We start from the raw sequence: 22,960 nt of genomic DNA, 5'->3' as shown, positions 1-22,960 counted from the left end.
CCAGGCCAGCCCAGCCCTCAAAGAAACACACCTTCCTCCTTGAGCTTGGGGCCCCTCTCAGGCGCCCAGTGCCTTTGACTGTTGGTTCTCAGTTCTTTCAAGCGTTTGCACAGCTTTTCTTCAAAGAGGAACCTGGGCTCAAGCAACTGCCTCTCATTGAATCCCAGCCCTTATCCCTCCTTCTCATCTCTGAGAACCTGTTTTTCAGCACCAGCGCCTCCAAACAAAGGATTTGTTCAGCCATTTCCTTTACGTGAGAGCTCCATCAAGAGAACACGGACCTCAGAAACCTGAAGGCTGATCTGCTCGCCATCCCACCCCTACACGGACAGGAACCTCTCACACAACATCAACAAAACACAAATTAAGTTCTCATGGATATGTACCTGGGAACTTAGCAGTTCAGACTAGGGCACCAGATGCACAATTGTGATCAGCAGTGTTTTTCTATGGCATTAATAATAACTTCACAAACATAATGGCTGAATTACTGCCCGTAATATGCATATACCATCATTTGGCTGGTGAATCCTCTGCTCTTGGACATCTAGGTTGCTTCTGTTGCTTGCTAATTTAAATTATGTGATTCCTATCTCTGCATAAATCCTTGTCTATCAGCTTAGACCAGCGGTCGCCAACCTTTCGGACCTCACGGACCACCAGTGGTCCACGGACCACCGGTTGGCGACCGCTGGCTTAGACTGTGTCCTTAGGATAGACTCCTGGAAATGGAATTATAAGGTCAGAGTCTTAAAGACTCTTAGTCTTTTCAGGACCTTCTTTCATATTGTGTAGTGGCTTTCCTGGAAGGTTGTACATACCGGCACTGCAAGATTCAGTTCTAAGGTCACTGGGTTATAGGCCGAAGGTACACCAGTTAGAAGTGACTGGGGTGCAACTGAGCTTGAGGTTAGGGAACTGTACCCCCAGACAGGGGAGCTGGGTCAGGCAGAGTGAGTAAAGTCCAGGCTCACAGAGATCACCAAAGCTGGAGGACACTTTAAGACATGAATTCTGGCCATCGCCAATTTGGCTCAGTGGATAGAGTGTCAGCCTACGTACTGAAAGGTCCCGGGTTCGATTCCAGTCAAGGGCACATGCCGGGGTTGCAGGCTTGATCCCCAATAGGGGGCATGCAGGAGGCAGCCAATCAATGATTCTCTCTCATCATTGATGTTTGTATCTCTCTCTCCCTGTACCTTCCTCTCTGAAAGCAATAAAAAAATACGTTTTAAAAAAAGAGACATGAATTCTGGAGGATACAGCCTCAGATGGAAAGAGAGAAGCCTTTTGGACCCTGGGGCTGAAAGGACAGATGGAGTCCTGAGGCCATGCTAGGTCCAAGAAAAGGCACAGCAAGTGGAGAAGGGTGTTGGGGGCCCCAGTGCTGTTGTTTGTTCCAGAATATGAAGGTTGTTTGGGTATTTGGGCATGATGTGCACTAGGGGTAAGTCTGGAGGAGGTCACTGAATTGAGTTTTAAAAAAGACATTTAGGAATGGACTAGGGGTGGTGGTTCTAAGGCAGGCGAGAAGAAAGGAGGAGTAGTTTCAGAGGATGTTCTATTGTAAAAGGGGCATGAATATGTCAAAGAAGAGATCTACAGCTGGCTCCTCTCACCTTGTTGGTTTCTCCTGCTTACTGAATGAGTCACTTTTGTTGGAGAACAATTTATTATTTACTTTATTATATTTTTTTTATTGATTCCAGAGAAGAAGGAAGAGGGAGAGATAGATAGAAACATCCATGATGAGAGAGAATCATTGACCAGCTGCCTCCTGCAAGTCCCCCACTGGGAATCGAGCCCACAACCTGGGCATATGCCCTTGACCGGAATCGAACCTGGGACCTTTCAGTTCGCAGGCCGACGCTCTATGCACTGAGCCAAACCGGCTAGGGCCAATGTATTTTTTTTTAAATCTTGCTCATTTGACTATGTCACGTCTCTTTCAATAATCACAATGGCTGCTTCTTGATAGAACACGGAATGCCTTTCTTTTGAAACTGGGTTTATTTTTTTCTGATCACACATCTAAAACCATCTGCTGTGTCACGCCAGCAGCAGCCTCATGCATCCTGTGTTTACTGCCTCTCTTGATTGCATCATTTTCTCTTCAGCTTGATTTAATCTCGTGGTTGTTTTTTGTTTGTTTGTTTTAATCTCAACTTAAACTAAATTTAGTGTGGCCTCTGCATGCAGTGTTTATAAAGTCTACAATTGTGTGCACTAATGTCCTTCATATTCACTCACCACTCACTCACTGACTCACGCATAGCAACTTCCAGTCTTGCAAGCTCCAGTATTCAGTACAGTCATTGGCCTTATCAGCTTGTAGCCTATGAGCAACAGGCTGTATCATAGAGCCTAGGTATGCAGTAGGCGGTACCGTCTAGGTCTGTGTATGTACACTCTATGATGTTCGCACAAGGATGGCATTGCCTAAATCACCTATTTCTCAGAACACATCATTAAGTAGCACGTGACCATAACAAGAAGGTAGTAAAGAGATAGGGTCAAAATTCTGGAGTTGAGGACGCCTGGAGCCTGCTGTGCACTGTGCTAGGATAGCCAAATAGGTAAGAGGAAGCCATTGACTTAGGGAGCATTAACTGGCCTCTCTCACTGCCCTGGCTGCCTTCCCATCTTCTCTCCTACTGAGTCTGCACTTGGACTCTACTCTGAACAAACCAGCTTGTGTTCTTCCACTTGGAGCCTGTGTTCCTGGGGTCCTATCCCCTGGACGGCCGTGCCAGCCCCACCCCAATTCCAGCCCCAGGAATCGTAATCAGAAAACATTATTCCCTCCTCTGAGTAATTCTTCATAACACTGATTACTCTCGATCGCTTACTGTTCAGTTCTCTTAGTTATCTCTCACAGTATGTCCTCTTTGTCCTATACAGGAATGGGACTTTGCTTTATGGCTCTGTTTACTTCTCTAGTATTATGTGTCTGGTGCAGTAAATATATTTACTCTTGTTAGTTAATTCAAATATATGGTAAAACAATACAGGGATCTCTGGTACGACATAAACAGCTTTAAAATAATAGCTCAGGCCCTCGCTGGTTTGGCTCAGTGGATAGAGCGTCAGCCTGCGGACTGAAGGGTCCCAGGTTTGATTCCAGTCAAGGGCACGTGCCCGGGTTGTGGGCTTGATCCCCGGTTGGGGGCATGCAGGAGGCAGCTGATCAATGATTCTCACTCATCATTGATGTTTCCATCTCTCTCTCCTTCTCCCTTCCTCTCTGAAATCAATAAAAATATTTAAAAAATAAAATAAAATAAAAGCTCAGTAACATGAAATTATGCAGGAAAAGGTATGTGTTGCCCTTATTTAACACGCAAGTTTTATTGACTCCTTTTGAGTGAACAGCATGAGGAACTCAACTTTTATTACTGTAATTAAGGATGATGTCAGGAGGTGGAATGCGTGGTGACTCAGAAGGCATCTATAGCCAACCACCAGCCCGACAGCACGTATGTATCTGATTATAAGGCTGGAACAGCTTTTCACCGTGTGTGTGTGTGAGAGAGAGAGAGAGAGAGAGAGAGAGGAGCATTTTCAGTGTAAGTATATGTGTGTAAGTATAAGTATTCCATATATTTTGTCATCCAAACTCTGAGACTATTTGAGAATGAAAAGGGGACACTATTAAAAATTTGCCAAGGCAATAAGCATAAACCAAGACTGTCCTGGGCATGAAAGCACCCTATGATTTTATCATAGACAACTTCACCCAGAGGTTTAAGGAAGCAACGCAAATCATAGCCAAGGGGATTATTCGTCACTGTTTTTGAATAGCCAGCAGGAAGCTTTCCCAATAACTAAAGACATCATAGAACCATTGCATGCTGGGACTTAAAGCTTCCAAACTTTATCTCCATCATCAATAGGACTGGCCTGGAGGCCTGGCATCAGGCATTCTGAACTCACTGCCTAGTCACACACAGGCAGCACTGGCTGTGGCAGTCAAGTGACAGTTCTGGACTTCTCAGCGCCTGTGCCATCCTGGCCTTCAAGAGAATTTCATGAACATCCAGGCTGCAGCTTCTAGTACTGTTCTCTCAGCTACGTCCTTTCCCATTTCCCTCACAGTGACTAAGTTGATGAGGTCCAGGCTCAAAAATCTTATTTCAGTCCTTAGAACCCTCTTTTGGTGAGGATATTCTGAAGGAAAAGTTTCTCTGTCCGGGTGGTAGATGTTGCTGGTTTAAAAAAAAAATCTGCCCTAGCCGATTTGGCTCAGTGGATAGAGCATCAGCCTGTGGACTGAAGGGTACCAGGTTCGATTCCGGTCAAGGGCATGTACCTCGGTTGCAGGCTCCTCCCTGGCCTGGGCTTCGTTTGGGGCTCGTGCAGGAGGCAACCAATCGATGTTTCTCTCACATCGATGTTTCGCTCTGTCTTTCCCTCTTTCTTCTACTCTCCCTAAAGATCAATGGAAAAATAACCTCGAGTGAGGATTAAAAACAAAAAAATCCCTCATGTTTTGGGGGGATGGGTAAATAGGAACTTTGTGTCCAATTTTGCTGTTAATCTAAAACTATTTTAAAAAGAAAGTCTATATGAAAACTTTAGAAAATGAGTTAGTGCCTTAGAGAAAGGGTCTTAAGTGGGCTCCTGGAATAACTAGGCAAAGACTAAGAACTAAGTGTGTACCAGGCTCTGTCTGATGCACTTGAACTCATTTGCTCCTCACAGCACCCCATCATCCGAATTTTACAGAGGAAAGTGGGGCACAGAGAGGTGAGCACTTGCCCAAAATCACAAGGCTGGGAAGGGCGGAGGCAGGATTCAAGCCCAACAGCAGAGGCGCCAGAGCTGGTTGCTCTCAACCATCCCTTAAGGATACAGAAAAAGCAATCACTGATTTTGCATAAAGAGAATAAACAGAGCACACCACCTGCTGTGGCCACTGCTGCCTGCTGCCTCCCCTGGGAACTCGAGGACTTTCCAAAGGGCTGGGAAATCCTGCTGAGAGGCCCCAGGAGAGTGGAGAGCCAGTTCCACTTTAGTCAATCCCCTTGTTGTCTTTATAACAGGGCACTCACATGCTTTCAGAAGAGCACTTCACAAGCCTCATCCTAACTCCTAGTCATCCCAGGCCGAGCCTCACTAACTTGAAGGCAAAAAGGAGTCCATTCTGTCTCTTAAATGGCCTCCCAAGGAAAAACTTTACGGAATGAAATAATACGAATCAGCAGACTATGGCAAGAGCCAAAGCAGAAGAGAGGAAATAGACCCCATGGACAAATAAGAAAGCAGTTCTAAGTGCTGCAGGGGGTTAGGGGTCGTTACTGAAGCCAGCTGGGGCTGCAAAGAAGATGCGTGTGTCCTTTCCTTCTTGCTCGGCCTGGGCTCATTCTGTGTTTCTTTTTCAGCCTCTGTGACGCTATCGTGGCTTAGAATTCCTGAACTGGGTGGACCCGTCCCTTTCTGGCAGTGCTGGCTGAACCTATGTTCCTGACCTGGGGGGAAAAAGTCAGTCCGCACCCTGGTAAGTCCATCTGGGGTTTACTCCTCACAGCTGCTTTCTGTGGCTTTGAATCAAGCTGGAGAAATCTTCCCAGATATCAGGAGCTCACTTCCATCCTTTCACGACCAAACAAGACATCTCAGTCTCCTTTTGCCAACAGAAGCAGAGACAACCCTGTATTGCACCAGGCCTGTTTCCCCAGCACGTGTGCAGACATATGTGTGGCCACCAAGCAGAACTATTTAAAGACACAGAACTAGAAAACAGTGGAGCAGAACCAAGTGCGTGTGGACACACACACACACACACAAACACACACACACACACACATATCCAAACACATCCAACTGGCAAACAGATCTAAGGCTCTTTTCTGGAACCCCAAATTGCTTTAACACAGAGTCAGAGCTAGAGGGGTCCCTCACTTAAAATCCTTTGCTATGGAAGCCTGGATTTTTCCTTCCCAAGATGGAATAAATAAATGCTGAGGTGAACTTTTTTTAGGTAAACATGACAACTGGATGAAAAGTAGAGCAATGGCAAAGGATTCTCTCTCCTCTCATCCTGGAACACCATGGCTGTGGGTTCTCTCAAAGGCAGACCTAGCGGGTCTGGGGCTAAATTCAGGCCTGAGAGACTGTTTCTGTTCAGGACTTTCACACTTTTAGAATGGGAATGGCTTCAGAAGTCCCTGGCTGATAGATTTTTATGCAGTGAGTTCTGGTCCAGGGCTGATCGGCCTTCTAAGGGTTATTGAAACCTGAGCCGTGGGACACTTGGATGGGTGAACAGGATATAGGAAGCTCCATTTATCCTTGTCATAATTCTAAAATATGTTGGGGAAAAATTAACATTGCTACAAATACCACTTCCCTTCTCTGGCTAAATGGCTCCTCCCATCTTTTCCAGCCCTATTGTCCCCTGGTAGGGTGGTGCTGTCGGGAGTTGCATTTCAAGTCAGTCAAGTGTTCTATTCTTGGTAAAGCACATGCCATTGTAGAAGCTGTTTTCAGGCTCATAGAATTTTAGCACTGGGCCGAGTTCCCTAGACCTCTGGGGGTGAGTGGGTGGGGAGCCAGTGTGGACTGAATGCCTGCGGAGCCAGGCATGTTACTGTTTACCTCTGCATTATTTCATCTTATTAATTGCTATTGTTATTCCCAGTTGCTAGATGAAATCAGGGTGCGTGCACAGAGGTTCAAGTGACTAGCTCAAGGCTATGCAACAGCGGCTCAATTCTAGCTTCGACTCCAAAGCCTACATTCTTTCTGGCAGCCTCCGACTCAGCGAGGGTCGAGGGTGGTCTTAAGGGCTGCAAGAACAGTGGGACCTACTCAGTTGCCCAGCTTCCCTAGCAGGAAGGGGCTGAGGCGGCTGCCCCCACATCCTTCCCTCTTCTTGCGGTTTGGGCACTCACTTTCCTCCCTCCTCTCCCCCCTGGCCGGCCCCCCTATTCCACCCCCTGTGTCCTGGGCTACAGGTGAGTCAGTCGTTCGGCCTGGAGCCATCAGCTCCCGCAGCTGAGCTACCAGATGGTCTCCCTCCTCTCCTCCCAACCCTTGATGACACCAGACCCTCCACAGTCCTCCCTAACCAGCTGGAGATCACAATTGCCTCCCTCTCTGCACCCGCCCCCAGCAACATCAAACGCGACCCGTGTTTTAGCCCTCCTCCCTCTTCCCGCCCCCTCCGGGCTGGCCTTACCCAATCAGGGCTTGGCCCACGGGCCAGAGACGTCAAAAGTAACCAATTGTTTGCCTTAAGGTCCCCGCCTTTACGCTGAGGAGCAGCTCCGTCGACCAATGGTCTGTCTCCTGGGTGCAGTGAGCGCGCGGGGCTTGTAGAGCGACGGCTGAGCCGCCCAATGAGCCGCGGGTTTCCGTGGTTAGGGGCGTGGGAGCAGCGGTCGTCAGGGGCGTGGCGGCAGTTGCTGGGGCGGGCCCGGTAGCCGCGGGAGCTGCACTGGCCAGGGGTTCCGGCTGCTGTTCCATGAGAGCCGCGGAGCTGCCAGGAACCGGATTGGGGACGAGCTGGGCCGCTGTAGTCCACCACGCACAGGTAAAGCCAGGGCCGAGCGAACCCCGCTAAGCCGGGATCGCGCCCCGAATGGGTCGGGTCAAACCCCTGAAACCTCGCGGTCCTCATCGTGGCTCGGCCCATCGCACCGCTGCCTGCGCGTCCGGGATCTTCGGGGCCTGTCACCTGGCGCCACGGAGTCCCGAGGGCCGATTCGCAAAGTGGCGGGGAGGGAGGCTGCTTGGCCCGCAGCGGGTACGCGCTCCTGAGAGCCCTTTGTCCCCCCTGCCCCGGGTACCGAGGTTGGGGACATCCCGGACTGGAGCCTCCCTGCCGGCCATCGCTCCATCGGTGCGCACGCTTGGGACCTCCGGGGAGGGTGGGTATGCCGGCTCTGGCTTGGCGACGGGGGTCCAGGATCCGCACCTGGAAAGAGAGGGCCAAGGGGCCTGATTGTAGCCCCGGGTATTCGAGGGGCCTCTGCTTTTCGGGGCTCCAGGGGTACACCTAGGACCGCTGGGTTCAAGTTGTCGGAAGGCAGCTTTTGAGCCACTTGGAGACGCATTGATGGAGCTCGCCTCGGCTCCGAGCACTGTCCTAGGCGCTTTGTGGGCTTTCCCACAAGGAGAGCTGTCCAGCAGGGCCAGGTGGCTGCCTGCCAGGGGAGGCCGCCAGCGCCCCGACCTTGGAAGGGTCCGGGCAGAGGTCAGGTTACAGCCACCTGTCAGGGATGCTTAGACAGGACTGCCCGGGAGGACTGCGTGACCCACCTGTAAAGCCTTTCTCCACTCGCAGGCGCTCCGGGTGACTTTCACACCAGCCAGGGAAGGGTACTTCTGGGGCAGTTGGGAAGGGGATGTTGCATTCATCCATAATGAATTTTGTGGTCTCAGCTCTCAAGAGTGGGTGTTAGTTAGCAAAGAGAATAGACTAGACCAAAAATACATGGTTTATTTAGTCATTATGGGACTCCTTAATGCGAACTGTGGACTGCCTCTCTTCATCTTCCCATTCCTCTCATTCAGCGTGTCAGTTTCACCTACATTCCATTAACAGGATTTGATCCGGCTCATGAGAAGGATCTGGGGAGCCTGTAGGTTGGACAGAGTTAATGTGACCTGCGGCCAGAGCGTTTTGAGGGCCATTTTGTTAAAACCACATTAAGTAGAGTCCAAAAGAGAAACCATAGAGTATCGGTTGACTGCCCTCTGTCATATGAGATGACATAATAATCTCCTGAAGGTCAGGAGGCAGGGAACTTTGACACCACTTGCTGCCTGTTTTAGGAAGAATTAACCGTTGAATAACCAGTCAGAAAGCAATCAGTCGATACAGCTTGGACTTGTGGCATTTTTTTTATTTTTTATTTTTTGTTAATCCTCACCCGAGGATATTTTTCATTGATTTTTAGAGAGAGCGAAAGAGAGAGAGAGAGAGATAGAAACATCGATGTGAGAGAGACACATCAATTGGTTGCCTCCTGCACGCACCCCGACCAGGCTGGGGAACCTGCAACCAAGGCATGTGCCCTTGACCGGAATCGAACCCGGGACCCTTCAATCTGTGGGCTGATGCTCTATCCACTGAGCCAAATCGGCTAGGGTTGGACTTGTGGCATTTTAGAGCTGAAAGCAGCTTAGATAGAGCTCATCTAATCTTTCTCCTCAATGCACAGGGGAGGAAACGAAGGCCCGGGGAGGTCGCTGGTCATCCCAGAGCCAGGGGTAGAGGGTGCTCTGTTGACTCTGGATCCGTCAAGTTCATGACTTGTGTTTCACTCCCAGCCTATTCATCTCACGCTGGGTGTTTAAATGCTAGGGGAGTCCAGAGAGGTTAGGACCACAGATTTTGGTGTCATAGTGCCTGGACTTGAATCCTAGCCTTGCTTCTTTCTAGCTGTAACTTTGGGCAAGTTACCTAACCTCTCCAGGCCTCTGTTTGCTCATCTATAAAACAGGAATAATAATGGTACTTAAATTAAAAGGGTTTTTTGAGTGGTACACGAGTTACTATATCTGAAGCACTTAGTATAGTGCCTGGCACATAATAACCATTCTAGATTTGCTGAATACAATGTTCTGTTGCCCTTTCATACAGTTTTCTTCGTGTCTGCACCCATTATTTTCAGCCAGGAATTTATTTCTCCCCCTGCCTTCTCCCCTGCAGTTCATTAAACATATTCCAGGTTGTATTGTAGCATCTGTGAGGTTTTCCAAGTCACCCTGCATTTTGCTTATTTGTCTGTCTTTTATTAAATTAGGGCAGTCATTTTTCTCTGTTAGATTTTTTCCTTGTAATTTACACTCCTTTTTTAGACTCCAAATCTGTTTTATTCTTTTTAAAAAGGAGGGAAGTCCCTCCAAGTGCTGGTCTCCGATGATAGCAATTTCCACGCATTCTTCCAAATATCTCTTCCCTCTCCTTGGCCCGCCTTCCCAGTCGTCAGTGTGATGCAGCCCGATTATAAATGGATGAACATTTTTAGATTAAGATTTCATGAGCCACTGTATTAAGTGCTTTTCGGAAGTTCAGGGATCGTGTGTCAGATGCATTTAAGCCAGTTACTTAGTCATTCGAGCAGCGGCAGCGCCTGCCTTGCCGGGCAGGCACATAAGTGTGTGACTGGTCTGTACTGCTAAGCTTGTTCACTGGTTTTTCTGTGTTTCTCCTGTTCTTTCCTTGAGCTTGAAATAAACCAGATGGCAAGTACCATGGAACAGCAATCCTTTCCTCTCGTTTTAGTTGGGGAAGTTCCCTCTCTTTCCTTTTTATTCTCACCTTCATTTCCTTTATCACCTTTGCAGTTTTGATAGATACCTACTCTGTTTGCCAGCTAATTTTTTTAAGAAAATAGATTTTTATAGATTTCAGAGAGGAAGGGAGAGGGAGAGAGAGATAGGAACATCAATGATGAGAGAGAGTCATTGATCGGGTGCCTTCTGTACAACCCCTCCCCCCCACACACACACACACACACTGGGGATCCAGCCTGAAACCGGGCAGGATTTGAACCCAGGACTCTTCAGTTTGCAGGCTGACACTGTTCACTGAGCCAAACCAGCTGGGGCATGTTTGCCAGCTAATTTAATTCCTTTTTATTTAAGAGATGCCTGTCACCTTTATTTCTTGCAGGAATCTGGTCACCTTTGGTTTTCCCTTCTCTGTGTTTACGAGTGTTCTAGAATAAACCAAAGATGATCACTGTTCATTAGTTGGCACCTTCTAAAGAGTTGTTTCTGAGGTTTGTTTTTTCATTTGGGACATTCCAGAGCTCGGCCATCTTAGAATAATTGCTTTAGTTCCATTGTTTGTGTGTTAATAATGGGCCCCTTTCTTTCTCTCTGGCTCTCTTTTCTCATAACGTCCTGGTGAAAGGGCTTCTCATTTATTGTTATTCTTTTGTTTGTTAGTTGTTTTGTTTTTTGTTAATCCTCACCCAAGGATGAACAAAATCCTTTTGTATTTTCCCACTGATTTTTACAAAGAGCGGAAGGGAGAGGGAGAAACATTGATGTGAGAGAGACACATTGATTGGTTGCGTCCTGCACGTACCCCAACCAGGGCGGGAAACCTGGAACCAAGGTACATGCCCTTGACCGGAATTGAACCCAGGACCCTTCAGTCCACGGGCCAACACTCTATCCACTAAACCAAACCAGCTAGAGTTATTCTTTCATTCTTTACTCATGCCTTCCTCCTGGTAATCTCTGGCAGGGCCCACAAGGAGTATAGGGGTTCCCACTGCCCTTGTCCAGAGCACATAACATTTCTTTGGTCCCATGGAAGACAGGGTCAGAGCCTGTCTTATTTTTTGCCTAAAACCTGGCTCTTTGAAAAACCATAGCAAAGAGAGAGACTTCCACTGTAATGACACACCATGTGCAGAACTCTGCTCTGACCTACTACTTGCAACATTCCGGTCTTATCACTGTGCGGGATCACTTTCATATCTGCACGTTTATTTTTGTTGTCCTGGTTCCAGGGCATCGTGTTTCTATATTAAACGTTTTCTGTTTATAAAATGCCTGGTGTGGACGGGCGGCCAGACCTGCTGTTGCCTTTGAAGCTTGGGCCCTGGACCCAGTTGGATGACGCACTTACACAGGACCCATTCTCCGATCTTTTTTTTAATAATATATTTTTATTGGTTTTAGAGAGGAAGGGAGAGAGAGAGAAACATCAATGACAAGAGAGAATCATTGATCGGCTGCCTCCTGCTCACCCCACACTGGGGATGGAGCCCACAACCTGGGCATGTGCCCTGACCGGGAATCGAACTGTGACCTCCTGGTTCATAGGTCGATGCTCAACCACTGAGCCACACCGGCCGGGCCATTCTCCGATCTTTTATAGTAAAGTAGCATCTAGGCAAAGAGCTTAGGAGAGAATTGGAGCACTGAGACCGTTGTGTTTGCCTGGTTTCTGATTCTCTTTTGTTCTCTGTACGTGAAGGTCCATTAAGTTCCGCAAACTGAGCATCTGGTGTGTGCCCGCGGCACAGCTGTCCGGATTAACAAGTGTGTTTGGTTTGCTGCATGAAGATTATTTTACTTGTATTGTACATTAAAAACGTTTTAATGTTTTTAATTAAAAATAATTTTTCAAATAGGGAGTACATTTATGTGATGAAAGGAAATATTCGAAAAGCACAAAAGGTTGGATGGTAAATATGTCTCTGTCCACCCGATTCTGCTACCTAGTTTTTTTAAAAAAAGATACTTCGTTTTCCTTAAAAAAATTTTTTATTTTTAATATATATTTTTATTGATTTCAGAGAGGAAGGGAGAGAGAGAGAGAGAGAGAAACATCAATGATGAGAGAGAGTCATTGATTGGCTGCCTCCTGCACGCCCCCCCACTGGGGATCGAGCCCACAACCCGGGCACGGGCCCTTGACCAGAATCGAACCTGGGACCCTTCAGTCCGCAGGCTGATGCTCTGTCCACTGAGCCGCACCAGCCAGGGCCCAGCATGGTCGTAATGGTTTCTGTGGCTCTCAGAATCTCGCCTCTGTTGTGTTTCTCTCGTTCCTTTAATGTGCCTTAATCTGCTTTTCTTTACCTCTGAGTCTAATTGAGTCACCTTGAAATCGAATTGAATCTTCAAGATATTAGTCGGCCAATCTAATCTAGGGCTGTGACTTTCTGGTCTTTGCTCATTGCTGGGTGTGCACATTACTGGTCAGTTGTACCACAGATACCGTGTTATGTAATATGAGGGGAGGGACACTCTGTCCAGTCTCTCTGGGGTATAAAAGAGAGAGAAGCTTATAAAAATTTCCCCATTTCTTTTCAGTTCCTCTGATATATACTCCTCTATGTGCTGGTTACTTAGTCATGTCAGGGAGAACAGTAAATAACAAGCAGGAAGTCCTATATAGACTTGTCAAATTTTAATTTTTTCAAATAAGGAAAAAAACAACCCTCTCTCCCATTGTTACCATCATTTGAGAAAATATATTTTAACACCCGAAATGAGGGAAGGTCACTGTGCCAGAATAGAGAGCAACCTTCTAAACAGAACGTATTGTGATTGAGTCAATGGGACTAAAGTGGTCGGGATCCACCCAGCTCTTTGCAGGGCCTTTAAGACAAACAGGTGCCTCACTTCTCTGTCTTCCTAGAGCAGCGGTTCTCAACCTGTGGGTCGCGACCCCTTTGGTGGTCAAACGACCCTTTCACAGGGGTCGCCTAAGACCATCCTGCATATCAGATATTTACATGACGATTCATCACGGTAGCAACATTACAGTTATGAAGTAGCCACGAAAATAATTTCCTGGTTGGGTCACAACATGAGGAACTGTATTTAAAGGGCCAGAAGGTTGAGAACCACTGTCCTAGAGCAGCCGTGGGCAAACTAGGGCCCGCGGGCCGGATCCGGCCCGTTTGAAATGAATAAAACTAAAAAAAAAAAAAGACCGTACCCTTTTATGTAATGATGTTTACGTTGAATTTATATTAGTTCACACAAACACTCCATCCATGCTTTTGTTCCGGCCCTCCGGTCCAGTTTAAGAACCCATTGTGGCCCTCGAGTCAAAAAGTTTGCCCACCCCTGGTCCTAGAGCCTTACCCAGGGCCTGGCACAGAGAGAGTTCTGGGGCCTCAATTTCCTCTTTTGCACGAATAATAACTCACAGAATTGCGGTGAGGAGCAAATGAGGTAGTGTCTGAGGATGTTCTTTGTAAACAGTAAATTCTGTAATTGGTCTCAACTGTCAACACCAGTGCATGTTGTGACACGTTTGAGGATAACTGAGGTCATATCTTAAAATCACAAGCATTTGATAAATGTGGAGATATACAAATAAGAATGTTTATCATCGTCTAGTTCTGCTCTGTCATTTTAAAAGATAGAGTGACTTGTGCCCTGCCGGTGTGGCTCAGTGGTTGAGCATCGACCTATGAACCAGGCGGTCACGGTTAGATTCATGGTCCCGGTGCATGCCTGGGTTGCGGGCTTGATCCCCGGTGGGGGACATATAGAGGGCGGCCCATTGGTGATTCTTTCTCATCATTGATGTTTCTATCTCTCTCTCCCTTCCTCTCTCTGAAATCAATAAAAATATATATATATTTTAAAAAGATATAGTGACCTACTAGTATCAGCCAGAGAATCCTCATGTGTGGTTCACAGACTTAATATTCTCTCTGGGTGCCGATAGGGAAGCTCATGGTCTGGAATGAGACGGGGGTGCGTGTGCTCATAGGCAGGGCCAGGCTGGACTGAGTGGGCTTGAAGACCCAGACTTTGGCTGTAGATCCAGTCCTCTGGCCTTGTTGGATAAAGCAGACCCCACCTTTGCCTTCTCTGGCGAGCACACCACTGCCTAGTTAGCACTGTGTCTGTGTGTTTAATTTTTATCATAATAGCAGGACACTTACTATTCCCATGTAACAGGGTAGGGAACTGAGGTGCAAAGAGGTTAAACTTGCCCGAAGTCCCACAACCAGTAAATGGTAGAGTCGGGCTTCGGGCCAGACCTGACCTTTTCCCAAGCCTGGGGATGTATCCACCCTGTTGTGAGCGGCCTCGCGACCCCAGCGTCGGTGCACACCCACAGAAAGCATCTCCGTGAAGCAGAAATCTTCGTAACGCCAACTGCCCTGCCCTATTTCCACAGACCTGTTTCAGATACCGCAGATATTTGAGAAAGAATTTCTCTGTTTTCCTTGGATGTTGAAAAGGATTCCTATTTTATAGTGACACATACATCTCAGTCTAGGTTAACCTAGGATTAGTTCTAACCAAATTTATATTTTCCGGCCCGGACGGCGTGGCTTAGTGGTTGAGCACTGACCTATGAACCAGGAGGTCAGGGTTCGATTCCCAATCAGGGCACATGCCCAGGTTGCAGGCTTGATCCCCCAGTAGGAGGCGTTCGGGAGGCAGCCGCTCAATGATTCTCATCATTGATGTTTCTATCTCTCTCATCTTCTCCCTTCCTCTCTGAAATCAATAAAAAACATATTTTTAAAAAATTTTATATTTTCTGGATCTTATAAGTTCATGTCGGATGGAAAATACCATGGACAGTTTTGTTGCATTGGATGTGTTGGAGTGAGTAGCAGAAAGCATGAGTCGTCCAGTGGTATTTCCAGGTTTATCTGAACGCCAACAATCAATGGGTGAGTCCCGTCTCCCTTCTCTTTGGAGCCTCAAACAAACCATTTCTATCTTGACCATGGTTCCATGTTTTTGCTCTGAATTCTCTTTATTCATGAACAGTTTCTGAAGTAGATTGATAATTCTTTGAACCTAGTAAGAGGTGCTTTGAACAAACAGAGAAAAGGGGAAAAGAAATACTGCATTGGACCTTAGTTTCTACAAGTGATAGAAAATGGAAAGCTTTCATTTTGATGGATAGTGTTTGCCTGAACTTTGACATGTTCTTTAAACTATCCAAAAGCCGCTGACAGCCCAGGTCACGCTGAGCTTTCATGAAGGCCTGTACCTCTCAGCTCAGCCCAGTGCAATAATCTCAGAAGAAAATTTTGCTCAAGAGACCAGAGTAATGATACGTTAGGCCTTTCCCACAGACTCAATAAATATTTACAGAGTGCCCACTGCGTGCTCAAGACCATAAATTTAAACTTGTGTAGAATTTACACATGAGGCCCTAGCTGTTTTGGCTCAGTGGATGAGTGTTGGCCTGTGGACTGAAGGGTCCTGGGTTCGATTCCAGTCAAGGGCATGTACCTTGGTTGCAGGCTCCTCCCCGGCCCGGGCCCTGGTCAGGGCACATGCAGGAGGCAACCAATCAATGTATGTCTCTCACATCGATGTTTCTCTCTGTCTCTCCCTCTCCCATCCACTCTTTCTAAAAATCAATAGAAAAATATCCTCAGATGGGGATCAACAACAACAAAAGAATTTACACCTGAGGATTGAATTAGACGGGCATAAACAGAATCCCCAACAGAGATGAAAGGGCTGTAACCCGCCACGGTCATGTGGAGATGAGACTCAGATCCTCTGGATATGAGAGGGTCTTTGCAAAATGCGAAGGTGGGAGCTGGTGTGATTGTCAGGGCCTGGAGGGGATGGGCTCCCACATGAAGGTCCCCGTGTAGTTCAGCAGGTTGAACAGAACCGTCTGGAAGCCGTTGAGGGCTTGCAGTGATGTTCAGATGGTGAATGATGGTGCTTGTCTAGCGTCCCATGGATCAGTTGCACCCACTCGCACCCACCGCCACACGTTCGTCCCTCAGGTTGCCAGCCCAGCATGTGTGTGACACACATGTAGTGCCATCTTCCCGGCTTCCCTCGGGCATTCCTTTGTAAGTAAAGCCCCGAAGCTTCGTTCCACAGTGACTCACTCCCTCTGCTCCCAAACCTGTCCCATCTGCCGTCTGCAGTCTCCTGACTGCCTCGCATTCCCGACCTCGCCTCAGCCTCTGAGCCCAGCCCAGCCTGCGCCCACCCCTCCTTCTCACCTTCTCCTCTGTTCCATGTCCTCCTATGGCTCCCCACTCTCTGAGGCCACCTCCTCCTCCTTCCTGTCTCCTTGGTTTGAATCCCTCTAGTATTTATAGGTGGTACTTCAGGATTTCATAATTATGCATAGATTTGCACTGTTTTCTAATTATTTTCTGAGTGCCCCGCATTATGCTTTGTAAAAAAAAATATTTTTGTGTTGATTTCAGAGAGGAAAGGAGAGGGGGGGAGAGAGATAAAAACATCAATGATGAGAGAGAATCATGGATTGGCTGCCTCCTGCACACCCCCCCACCAGGGATGTAGCCCACAACCCAGGCATGTGCCCTTGACCGGAATCGAACCCGGGACCCCACGATCCACAGGCTGACGGTCTGTCCACTGAGCCAAACCGGCCAGGGCCTGCATTATGCTTTTTTCATAGCCCCAGCAGAGCTCAGCATGAAGCTGATACTTCGGTACCCACGGGGAGTGGGATGAAATGTCAGAAAGGGGGTGTAGTTTTACAAAACATCCCCCCAATGATATTGACGCCCCTTTTTTGTGTGGGGGGGGTATCTGTCCTCTTTATGTATAAGCCACGGCATTATCCACCAAGGCCCTCCCAACTTCCACAGGTAAATCAGTTCTGGGGAAATGCGATCCCTCCCAATTATGGAGAAGCATTTACCTCATTTCTGATGAAATCATCTTCCTTGGTGGCTGGTCCCTCCCAGGACGCACGCCTACCTGGGGAAGGAGTCCCTGGGCGAGGAAGAGCTACTGGAAATGAGCTCCATGGGAAAGGAGGGGCCCTCGGCAGGAGAGGGGGATGTGTCGGGACTGTTCACTGCCAGGACCCCTGTTAGCACAGACACAGGGACACACCTTGACACTGTGCATGGAACTTGACAATGGACACTTATTACTCGGGGATTTACCAAGTCCATCATGGTTCCGTGTTACAAGAATCCAGAGTGTGTCCTGGGACTAATTTAAAACTTGCTGGAGGAGCCCGCGCAGCTAATCAGCTAGCTATTCCATCGTTCGTGAGGTCTCTGTGGGAGGAAGGAGTATCTTTTGCAGTAATTTCTATCTGTTGGATTGAGGAGTTTACTAAGGCAACATGGAGGAGAGCCCGGTAGTGGTGATGGTATAGCTAATATTTGGGCGCTTCGCTGAATCGCAGAGGCACAGAAACCAAGCCAGTAAACATCTGTGCACAGAAGACAGTTTGTATTGTGCTAACAAGCAGCTTGGGAGCGTTTGCCTCGTTAGCTGATTATGGTCTCTTGGTTGGAGCTCGCTGGGGAACAAGGGACCCTTTGAGAGGATGTGGCGCTTTTCTCCAATCCCTGCAGCTGGGGGTGCGGGACTGCTGAGTCACGGGAGGTCATCTGGGCTTGTCCTCTCACAGCACGGGGTCTGGGAGTCAGATCAGGGTCGGCAGGTCCGTCCCTCTCGAGGGCCTAAGTCTGTTGTGGCCTCTCCTACCGTCTGGGGGTTCCTGGGCTTAGAGACGCATCACCCCAATCACTGCTTCCATCTCCCTTCCGCTCTGTCTGTCTGCGTCTACGTCCGAATTCCCCTCTTCGTGTGAGGACGCCAGTCACGGGTTAGGGCTCCTCCAATCAGCATGACCCCATCGTAGCTTGCCTACATCGTCAGTGAGTCTCTTTTCAAACAAGGTCACGTTCACAGGTTCTACGTGGGCTTGAATTTTAGGGGGACACTTTTTTTTTTTTTTAATATATTTTATTGATTTTTTTTACAGAGAGGAAGGGAGAGGGATAGAGAGTTAGAAACATTGATCAGCTGCCTCCTGCACACCCCCCACTGGGGACGTGCCCGCAACCAAGGTACACGCCCTTGACTGGAACCGAACCTGGGACCCTTCAGCCCGCAGGCCGACGCTCTATCCACTGAGCCAAATCGGTTAGGGCAGGGGGGGACACTTTTTGTTTTTGTTTTGTTTTTAAATGTTTTTATTTTTATTTTTTTAATATATTTTATTGATTCTTTACAGAGAGGAAGGGAGAGGGACAAAGAGTTAGAAACATCAATGAGAGAGAAACATCGATCAGCTGCCCCCTGCTCACCCCCTACTGGGGATGAGCTTGCAACCAAGGTACATGCCCCCGACCGGAATTGAACTCGGGACCCTTGAGCCCACAGGCTGACGCTCTATCCACTGAGCCAAACCGGTCAGGGCGGGGACACTTTTTTTTAATACTAGAAGTCCAACACAAAATTCATGCAAGGGTAGGCCTTCGCAGCCCCAGTTGCCTCGAGGCCCCACCCCCCACCCACTGATCTTTCTGGAAGGTCGTTTCACTGTCCAGTCTAATTAGCATATTAGCTCTTTATTATATAGGATATTTTTATTGATTTCAGAAAGGAAGGGAGAGGGAGAGAGAGACAGAAACATCAATGATGAGAGAGAATCATGGATCGGCTGCCTCCTGCACGCCCCACACTGGGGATCGAGCCCACAACCCGGGCATGTGCCTTGACTGGGACTCAAACCGTGACCTCCTGGTTCACAGGTCAGTGCTCAACCACTGAGTCACGCCGGCCGGGCAGGGGGACAGTATTTACCCCACTAGTATTTACCCCACAAGGCAGTGAGTTTTTGGTGCTTAAAGTCTCTGCTCAGATTTTTCTGTCTTCGTGGCCAGTTTTGGGTTGTCAGGGAGCATTACTATTCCAAGGCCCAGGCAGTTGGAAGGAACATGATAGAATTTATTGGCCTCAGTGGCACAGCTGAAAATGATGACTGTGGAACTCATCTGAGGGAAGAAGAAAGGCCCCGAGGGCTGCAGTTCTTGTGGACTGTGTGGTGCAGTGGTCCCCAGTGGCTGGGCAGCGCTGTCTTCTGTTACCCAGCTCCGAGCTCCGGGAGTTGCTCCTGTGCTCTTTAGCCAAGGACTGCAATTCTATCCCTAGAATCTCAGAAATTTTGAGCTGCGAGAGGGCTTTGGTATTATCTGCTTCTCATGTAACCCTCTCGTTTTACAGATGAGGTCTTTAGGGCCCAGAAAGGTTAAGTGGCTTGGTCAAGGTCACCGGCGTGGAAGGGGCAGAGCAGGCACTGAGACCCAGGCCTCAGAACCCCTGGAGGAGAGCCTGCGCCCTCCCAGTGGTCCTGTCTCTCCCTGCGTCTGCGCCTCCATCGTAAAATGTCGCTCTTGGGCCAAAACCAGTTTGGCTCAGTGGATAGAGCGTCGGCCTGCGGACTGAAAGGTCCCAGGTTCGATTCTGGTCAAGGGCATGTACCTGGGGTTGCGGGCACATCCCCAGTAGGAGATGTACAGGAGGCGGCTGATCGATGTTTCTCTCTCATCGATGTTTCTAACTCTCTATCTCTCTCCCTTCCTCTCTGTAAAAAATCAATAAAGTATATTTTAAAAAATGTCGCTCTTGGCCATGAGACAGGAGCCCAGGCCCCACCCTGCTGGGAAGGCCCGTCCGGCAGGTCTCAGAGCCCGAGGGCCACCCTGAGAGCTCCTTTCCCGTTGGTGCTTGGCAGCACCTTGGGTTTCTTTTTTAATGTAGAGGCTACAAATGGAATTTTAACTATGACTTCCAGCATCTAAATTCCGCTCACAGCCCTGGCCGGTGTGGTTCAGTGGATAGAGCGTCGGCCTGCAGACCAAAGGGTTCGATTCCGGTCAAGGGCACATACTTGGTTGCAGGCTCCTCCCTGGCCCGGGCCCTTTGGGGCTCCTGCAGGAGGCAACCAATTGATGTGTTTCTCTCACGTCGATGTTTCTCTCTGTCTTTCCCTCTCTCTTCCACGCTCCCTAAAATCAATGGAAAAATATCCTCAGGTGAGGATTTAAAAATAAATAAATAAATAAATTCCATTCATAAAAGTGCCTGGGGTGGGAGCCGGGGAGGTGTGCGGCTGATGGTCTGAAGAAGGACTGATGAGGCAAGTACACGGGGTCAGGGGGCTGGAGCCATGCTGGGTGACTTCCCTGTCCACTGCCTGATGTTCATGTTAACTGGATTTCACCTGCTTGAAAAGGGGCCAGGGGCACACAAAATAGTGCCATGGAAGCTAAGTTTGTTATGTCTGGAACAAATTCAGAATATTAATATGCAGTGGCAGGTTGATCTTGGAAAGAAAGAACAACATAAAATGCAGCAAGATAAGTTTAAATTAATTTCAAGAGTTCTGTTCTTAAATTGCCAGCTACTTACTGGCTTAATACACATTCTCACACTTAAACGTACTTCTAAATCCTAAGGGCCAGTTTTAGATCTAGCTGCTCTGTAAGTCCTTCTATGGTTAATTATTTCCTGGACTAATTATTCCTGTCCCCACGTTTCTAAAGTATATGTAGCCTTAACAGAAACTTCTTTTCTCCCCCCATTAAGATGAGAATTTTACTTCATTACAGTCCCATACATTGCTTAGCATAGTGCTAGGCACACAGTAGGTCCTCAAGCCCACTGAAGTTCAAGGGCGGTGACCCTAGTGACTGTGGTAGAACTTCCCTTCTCTTCGGGAATTCAGGTTCGAGTCCTGAATCAAGGCTGCATATGTGGACCATAGTCATTACAAACCTCTCATAGGATTGCCTTCGCTGAATTGAATTCAATTTTAAACTCTTGTCATTTTTCAAGGGCTGAGTAAATTAATTCTCTATTGCATTTGCTATTTAAAAAGGTTGTAGGAGGACACTGCCTATCACTTCACTCAAGGTCCTCTTTTGTCAAATCCCACGGATTTTTTTTTTTTTTATAATTCCGTGCCTGAAAAGCCCTGCTTCCCCTGAGTGTCTGTCATGCTTTCTGGGGTAAGAACACAATACATGTTAGCTCTCTTTCCATTTTGGAGAACTGTGGGTCTAAATGGGTTTCCCTCCTTCCCCTGGCAGTCAGAAACCTCAAACGCGTTCTGGGTTTCATCACATAGGTCAGTGGTTCTCAACCTTCTGGCCCTTTAAATACAGTTCCTCATGTTGTGACCCAACCATAAAATTATTTTCGTTGCTACTTCATCACTGTCATGTTGCTACTGTTATGAATCGTCATGTAAATATCTGATATGCAGGATGGTCTTAGGCGACCCCTGTGAAAGGGTCGTTCAACCGCCAAAGGGGTCGCGACCCACAGGTTGAGAACCGCTGACATCGGTGCGTGTAGGATGGCATAGTTACTTTCCTTGTTCAGCGTTTCTTTTTGTTATTGTTGTTAATCCTCGCCTGAGGATATTTTTTCCACTGATTTTTAGAGAGAGTGGAAGGGAGGAGGAGAGACAGAGAGAGAGAAACATCGATGTGAGAGACACACTCAACCGGTTGCCTCCTGCATTTGGCCTGACGGGGGCCAGGGATCAAACCTGCAACCGAGGTACATGCCCTTGGAATCAAACCCGTGACCCTTCAGCCCATGGGCCAACGTTCTACCCACTGAGCCAAACTGGCTGGAGCCAGAGTTTCTTCATTTCTTCTTGGGTTTTGCTAGTTGCTATTTTAAAGTTCTTCTTTTCTAATAACAAAAATATTTGTAGTCATTAGGAATTTTGGAAAAGAAAAAAGAGAAAGAAAAATTGCCTATAATCTAATAAACCAGCAACTGTAACATCCATAACGATTTGGGGGTATAGTATTTCCTCCTGTGTCATTAGAAATTGCAGACTAAAGGAGTCTAGAAATAACAGTGGCTTACACATGCAAGAGTTTATTCTCTCACATAAAAGAAATCTTGAGGTAGGCAGTCTAGGTCTGATAGGATGGCTCCCTTAAACCAGCAGGGACCCTAAGCTTCTTTCTTTCGACTCTGCTGTCCTCTTAATGTGGCTCTGAGCGTGACCGCGAGGCCACTTCATGGCCCCAGATGACGGCTGGGTTGCGGCCATGTTGTCTGCATCCCAGGGATGCAGCGAAGGAAAAGGGCCGAAGCGTTAACTCCCTGCCTTTTAAGAATTCTCCCCAGAAAGCAGGCCAGCCCCCCTAGACGTGGCCAGAATGTAGTCCCATGGACTCAGGACCCACCTACTGCTGGGGCGCTGGGGTCTGAAGTGTTTGTTTCCCAACAAGGCACATGCTCCAGGTTTTTGTTGCAAGGAAGGAGGAGAGATGTCTTCTGGGGAAGCAATCAGCAGACTGCCACAGTTCTTTCCGTATCACATAGCTCTTCAGTGTTTTATGGAAGCGATCTCAAGTAGTTTGTGGAATGAGTTAAGTTGTAAACAAACATCATTGTAACTATCAATAAGTAAAGTTACCACTACCATTTTGTTATTTATCACCCTGCCTTTCCATAATCCTTTTCTGTGAACTTATCACTTATACTGATAGTGTATGTTTTGTTCTGTTTTCTAATATGTTTTTACTAGAGGCCCGGTGCATGAGATTCATGCACTGGGGTGGGAGGGAGGGTCCCTCAGCCTGGCCTGCACCCTCTTGCAGTCCGGGAGCCCTCGGGGGATGTCTGACTGCTGGCTTCGGCCACCACTGCCTCTGTGCTTGCTAGCTGTGAGCCTAGCTTCTGGCTGAGTGTTGCTCCCCCTGGTGGTCAGTGAGTGTCATAGCGACTG

General features: G+C 47.9%; 1 protein-coding gene across 1 annotated transcript in view; it reads left to right on the top strand.

Moving 5' to 3' along the window:
* Positions 1 to 7,426: 7,426 nt before the first annotated feature.
* Positions 7,427 to 22,960, top strand: part of ABHD2 (abhydrolase domain containing 2, acylglycerol lipase) — a 68,714-nt gene continuing 53,180 nt past the window's right edge. Inside the window, exon 1 of the mRNA XM_070400644.1 lies at positions 7,427 to 7,534. The gene's annotated coding sequence lies outside the window, so the exon portion shown is untranslated. The remainder of the gene's footprint in view (positions 7,535 to 22,960) is intronic.

Source organism: Myotis yumanensis, unplaced genomic scaffold, assembly GCF_028538775.1.
Source record: "Myotis yumanensis isolate MYYU_CA2020_CCGP unplaced genomic scaffold, mMyoYum1.0.hap1 SCAF_20, whole genome shotgun sequence".
Lineage (NCBI taxonomy): Eukaryota > Metazoa > Chordata > Mammalia > Chiroptera > Vespertilionidae > Myotis > Myotis yumanensis.
This window is presented reverse-complemented; position numbering and strand designations above follow the sequence as displayed.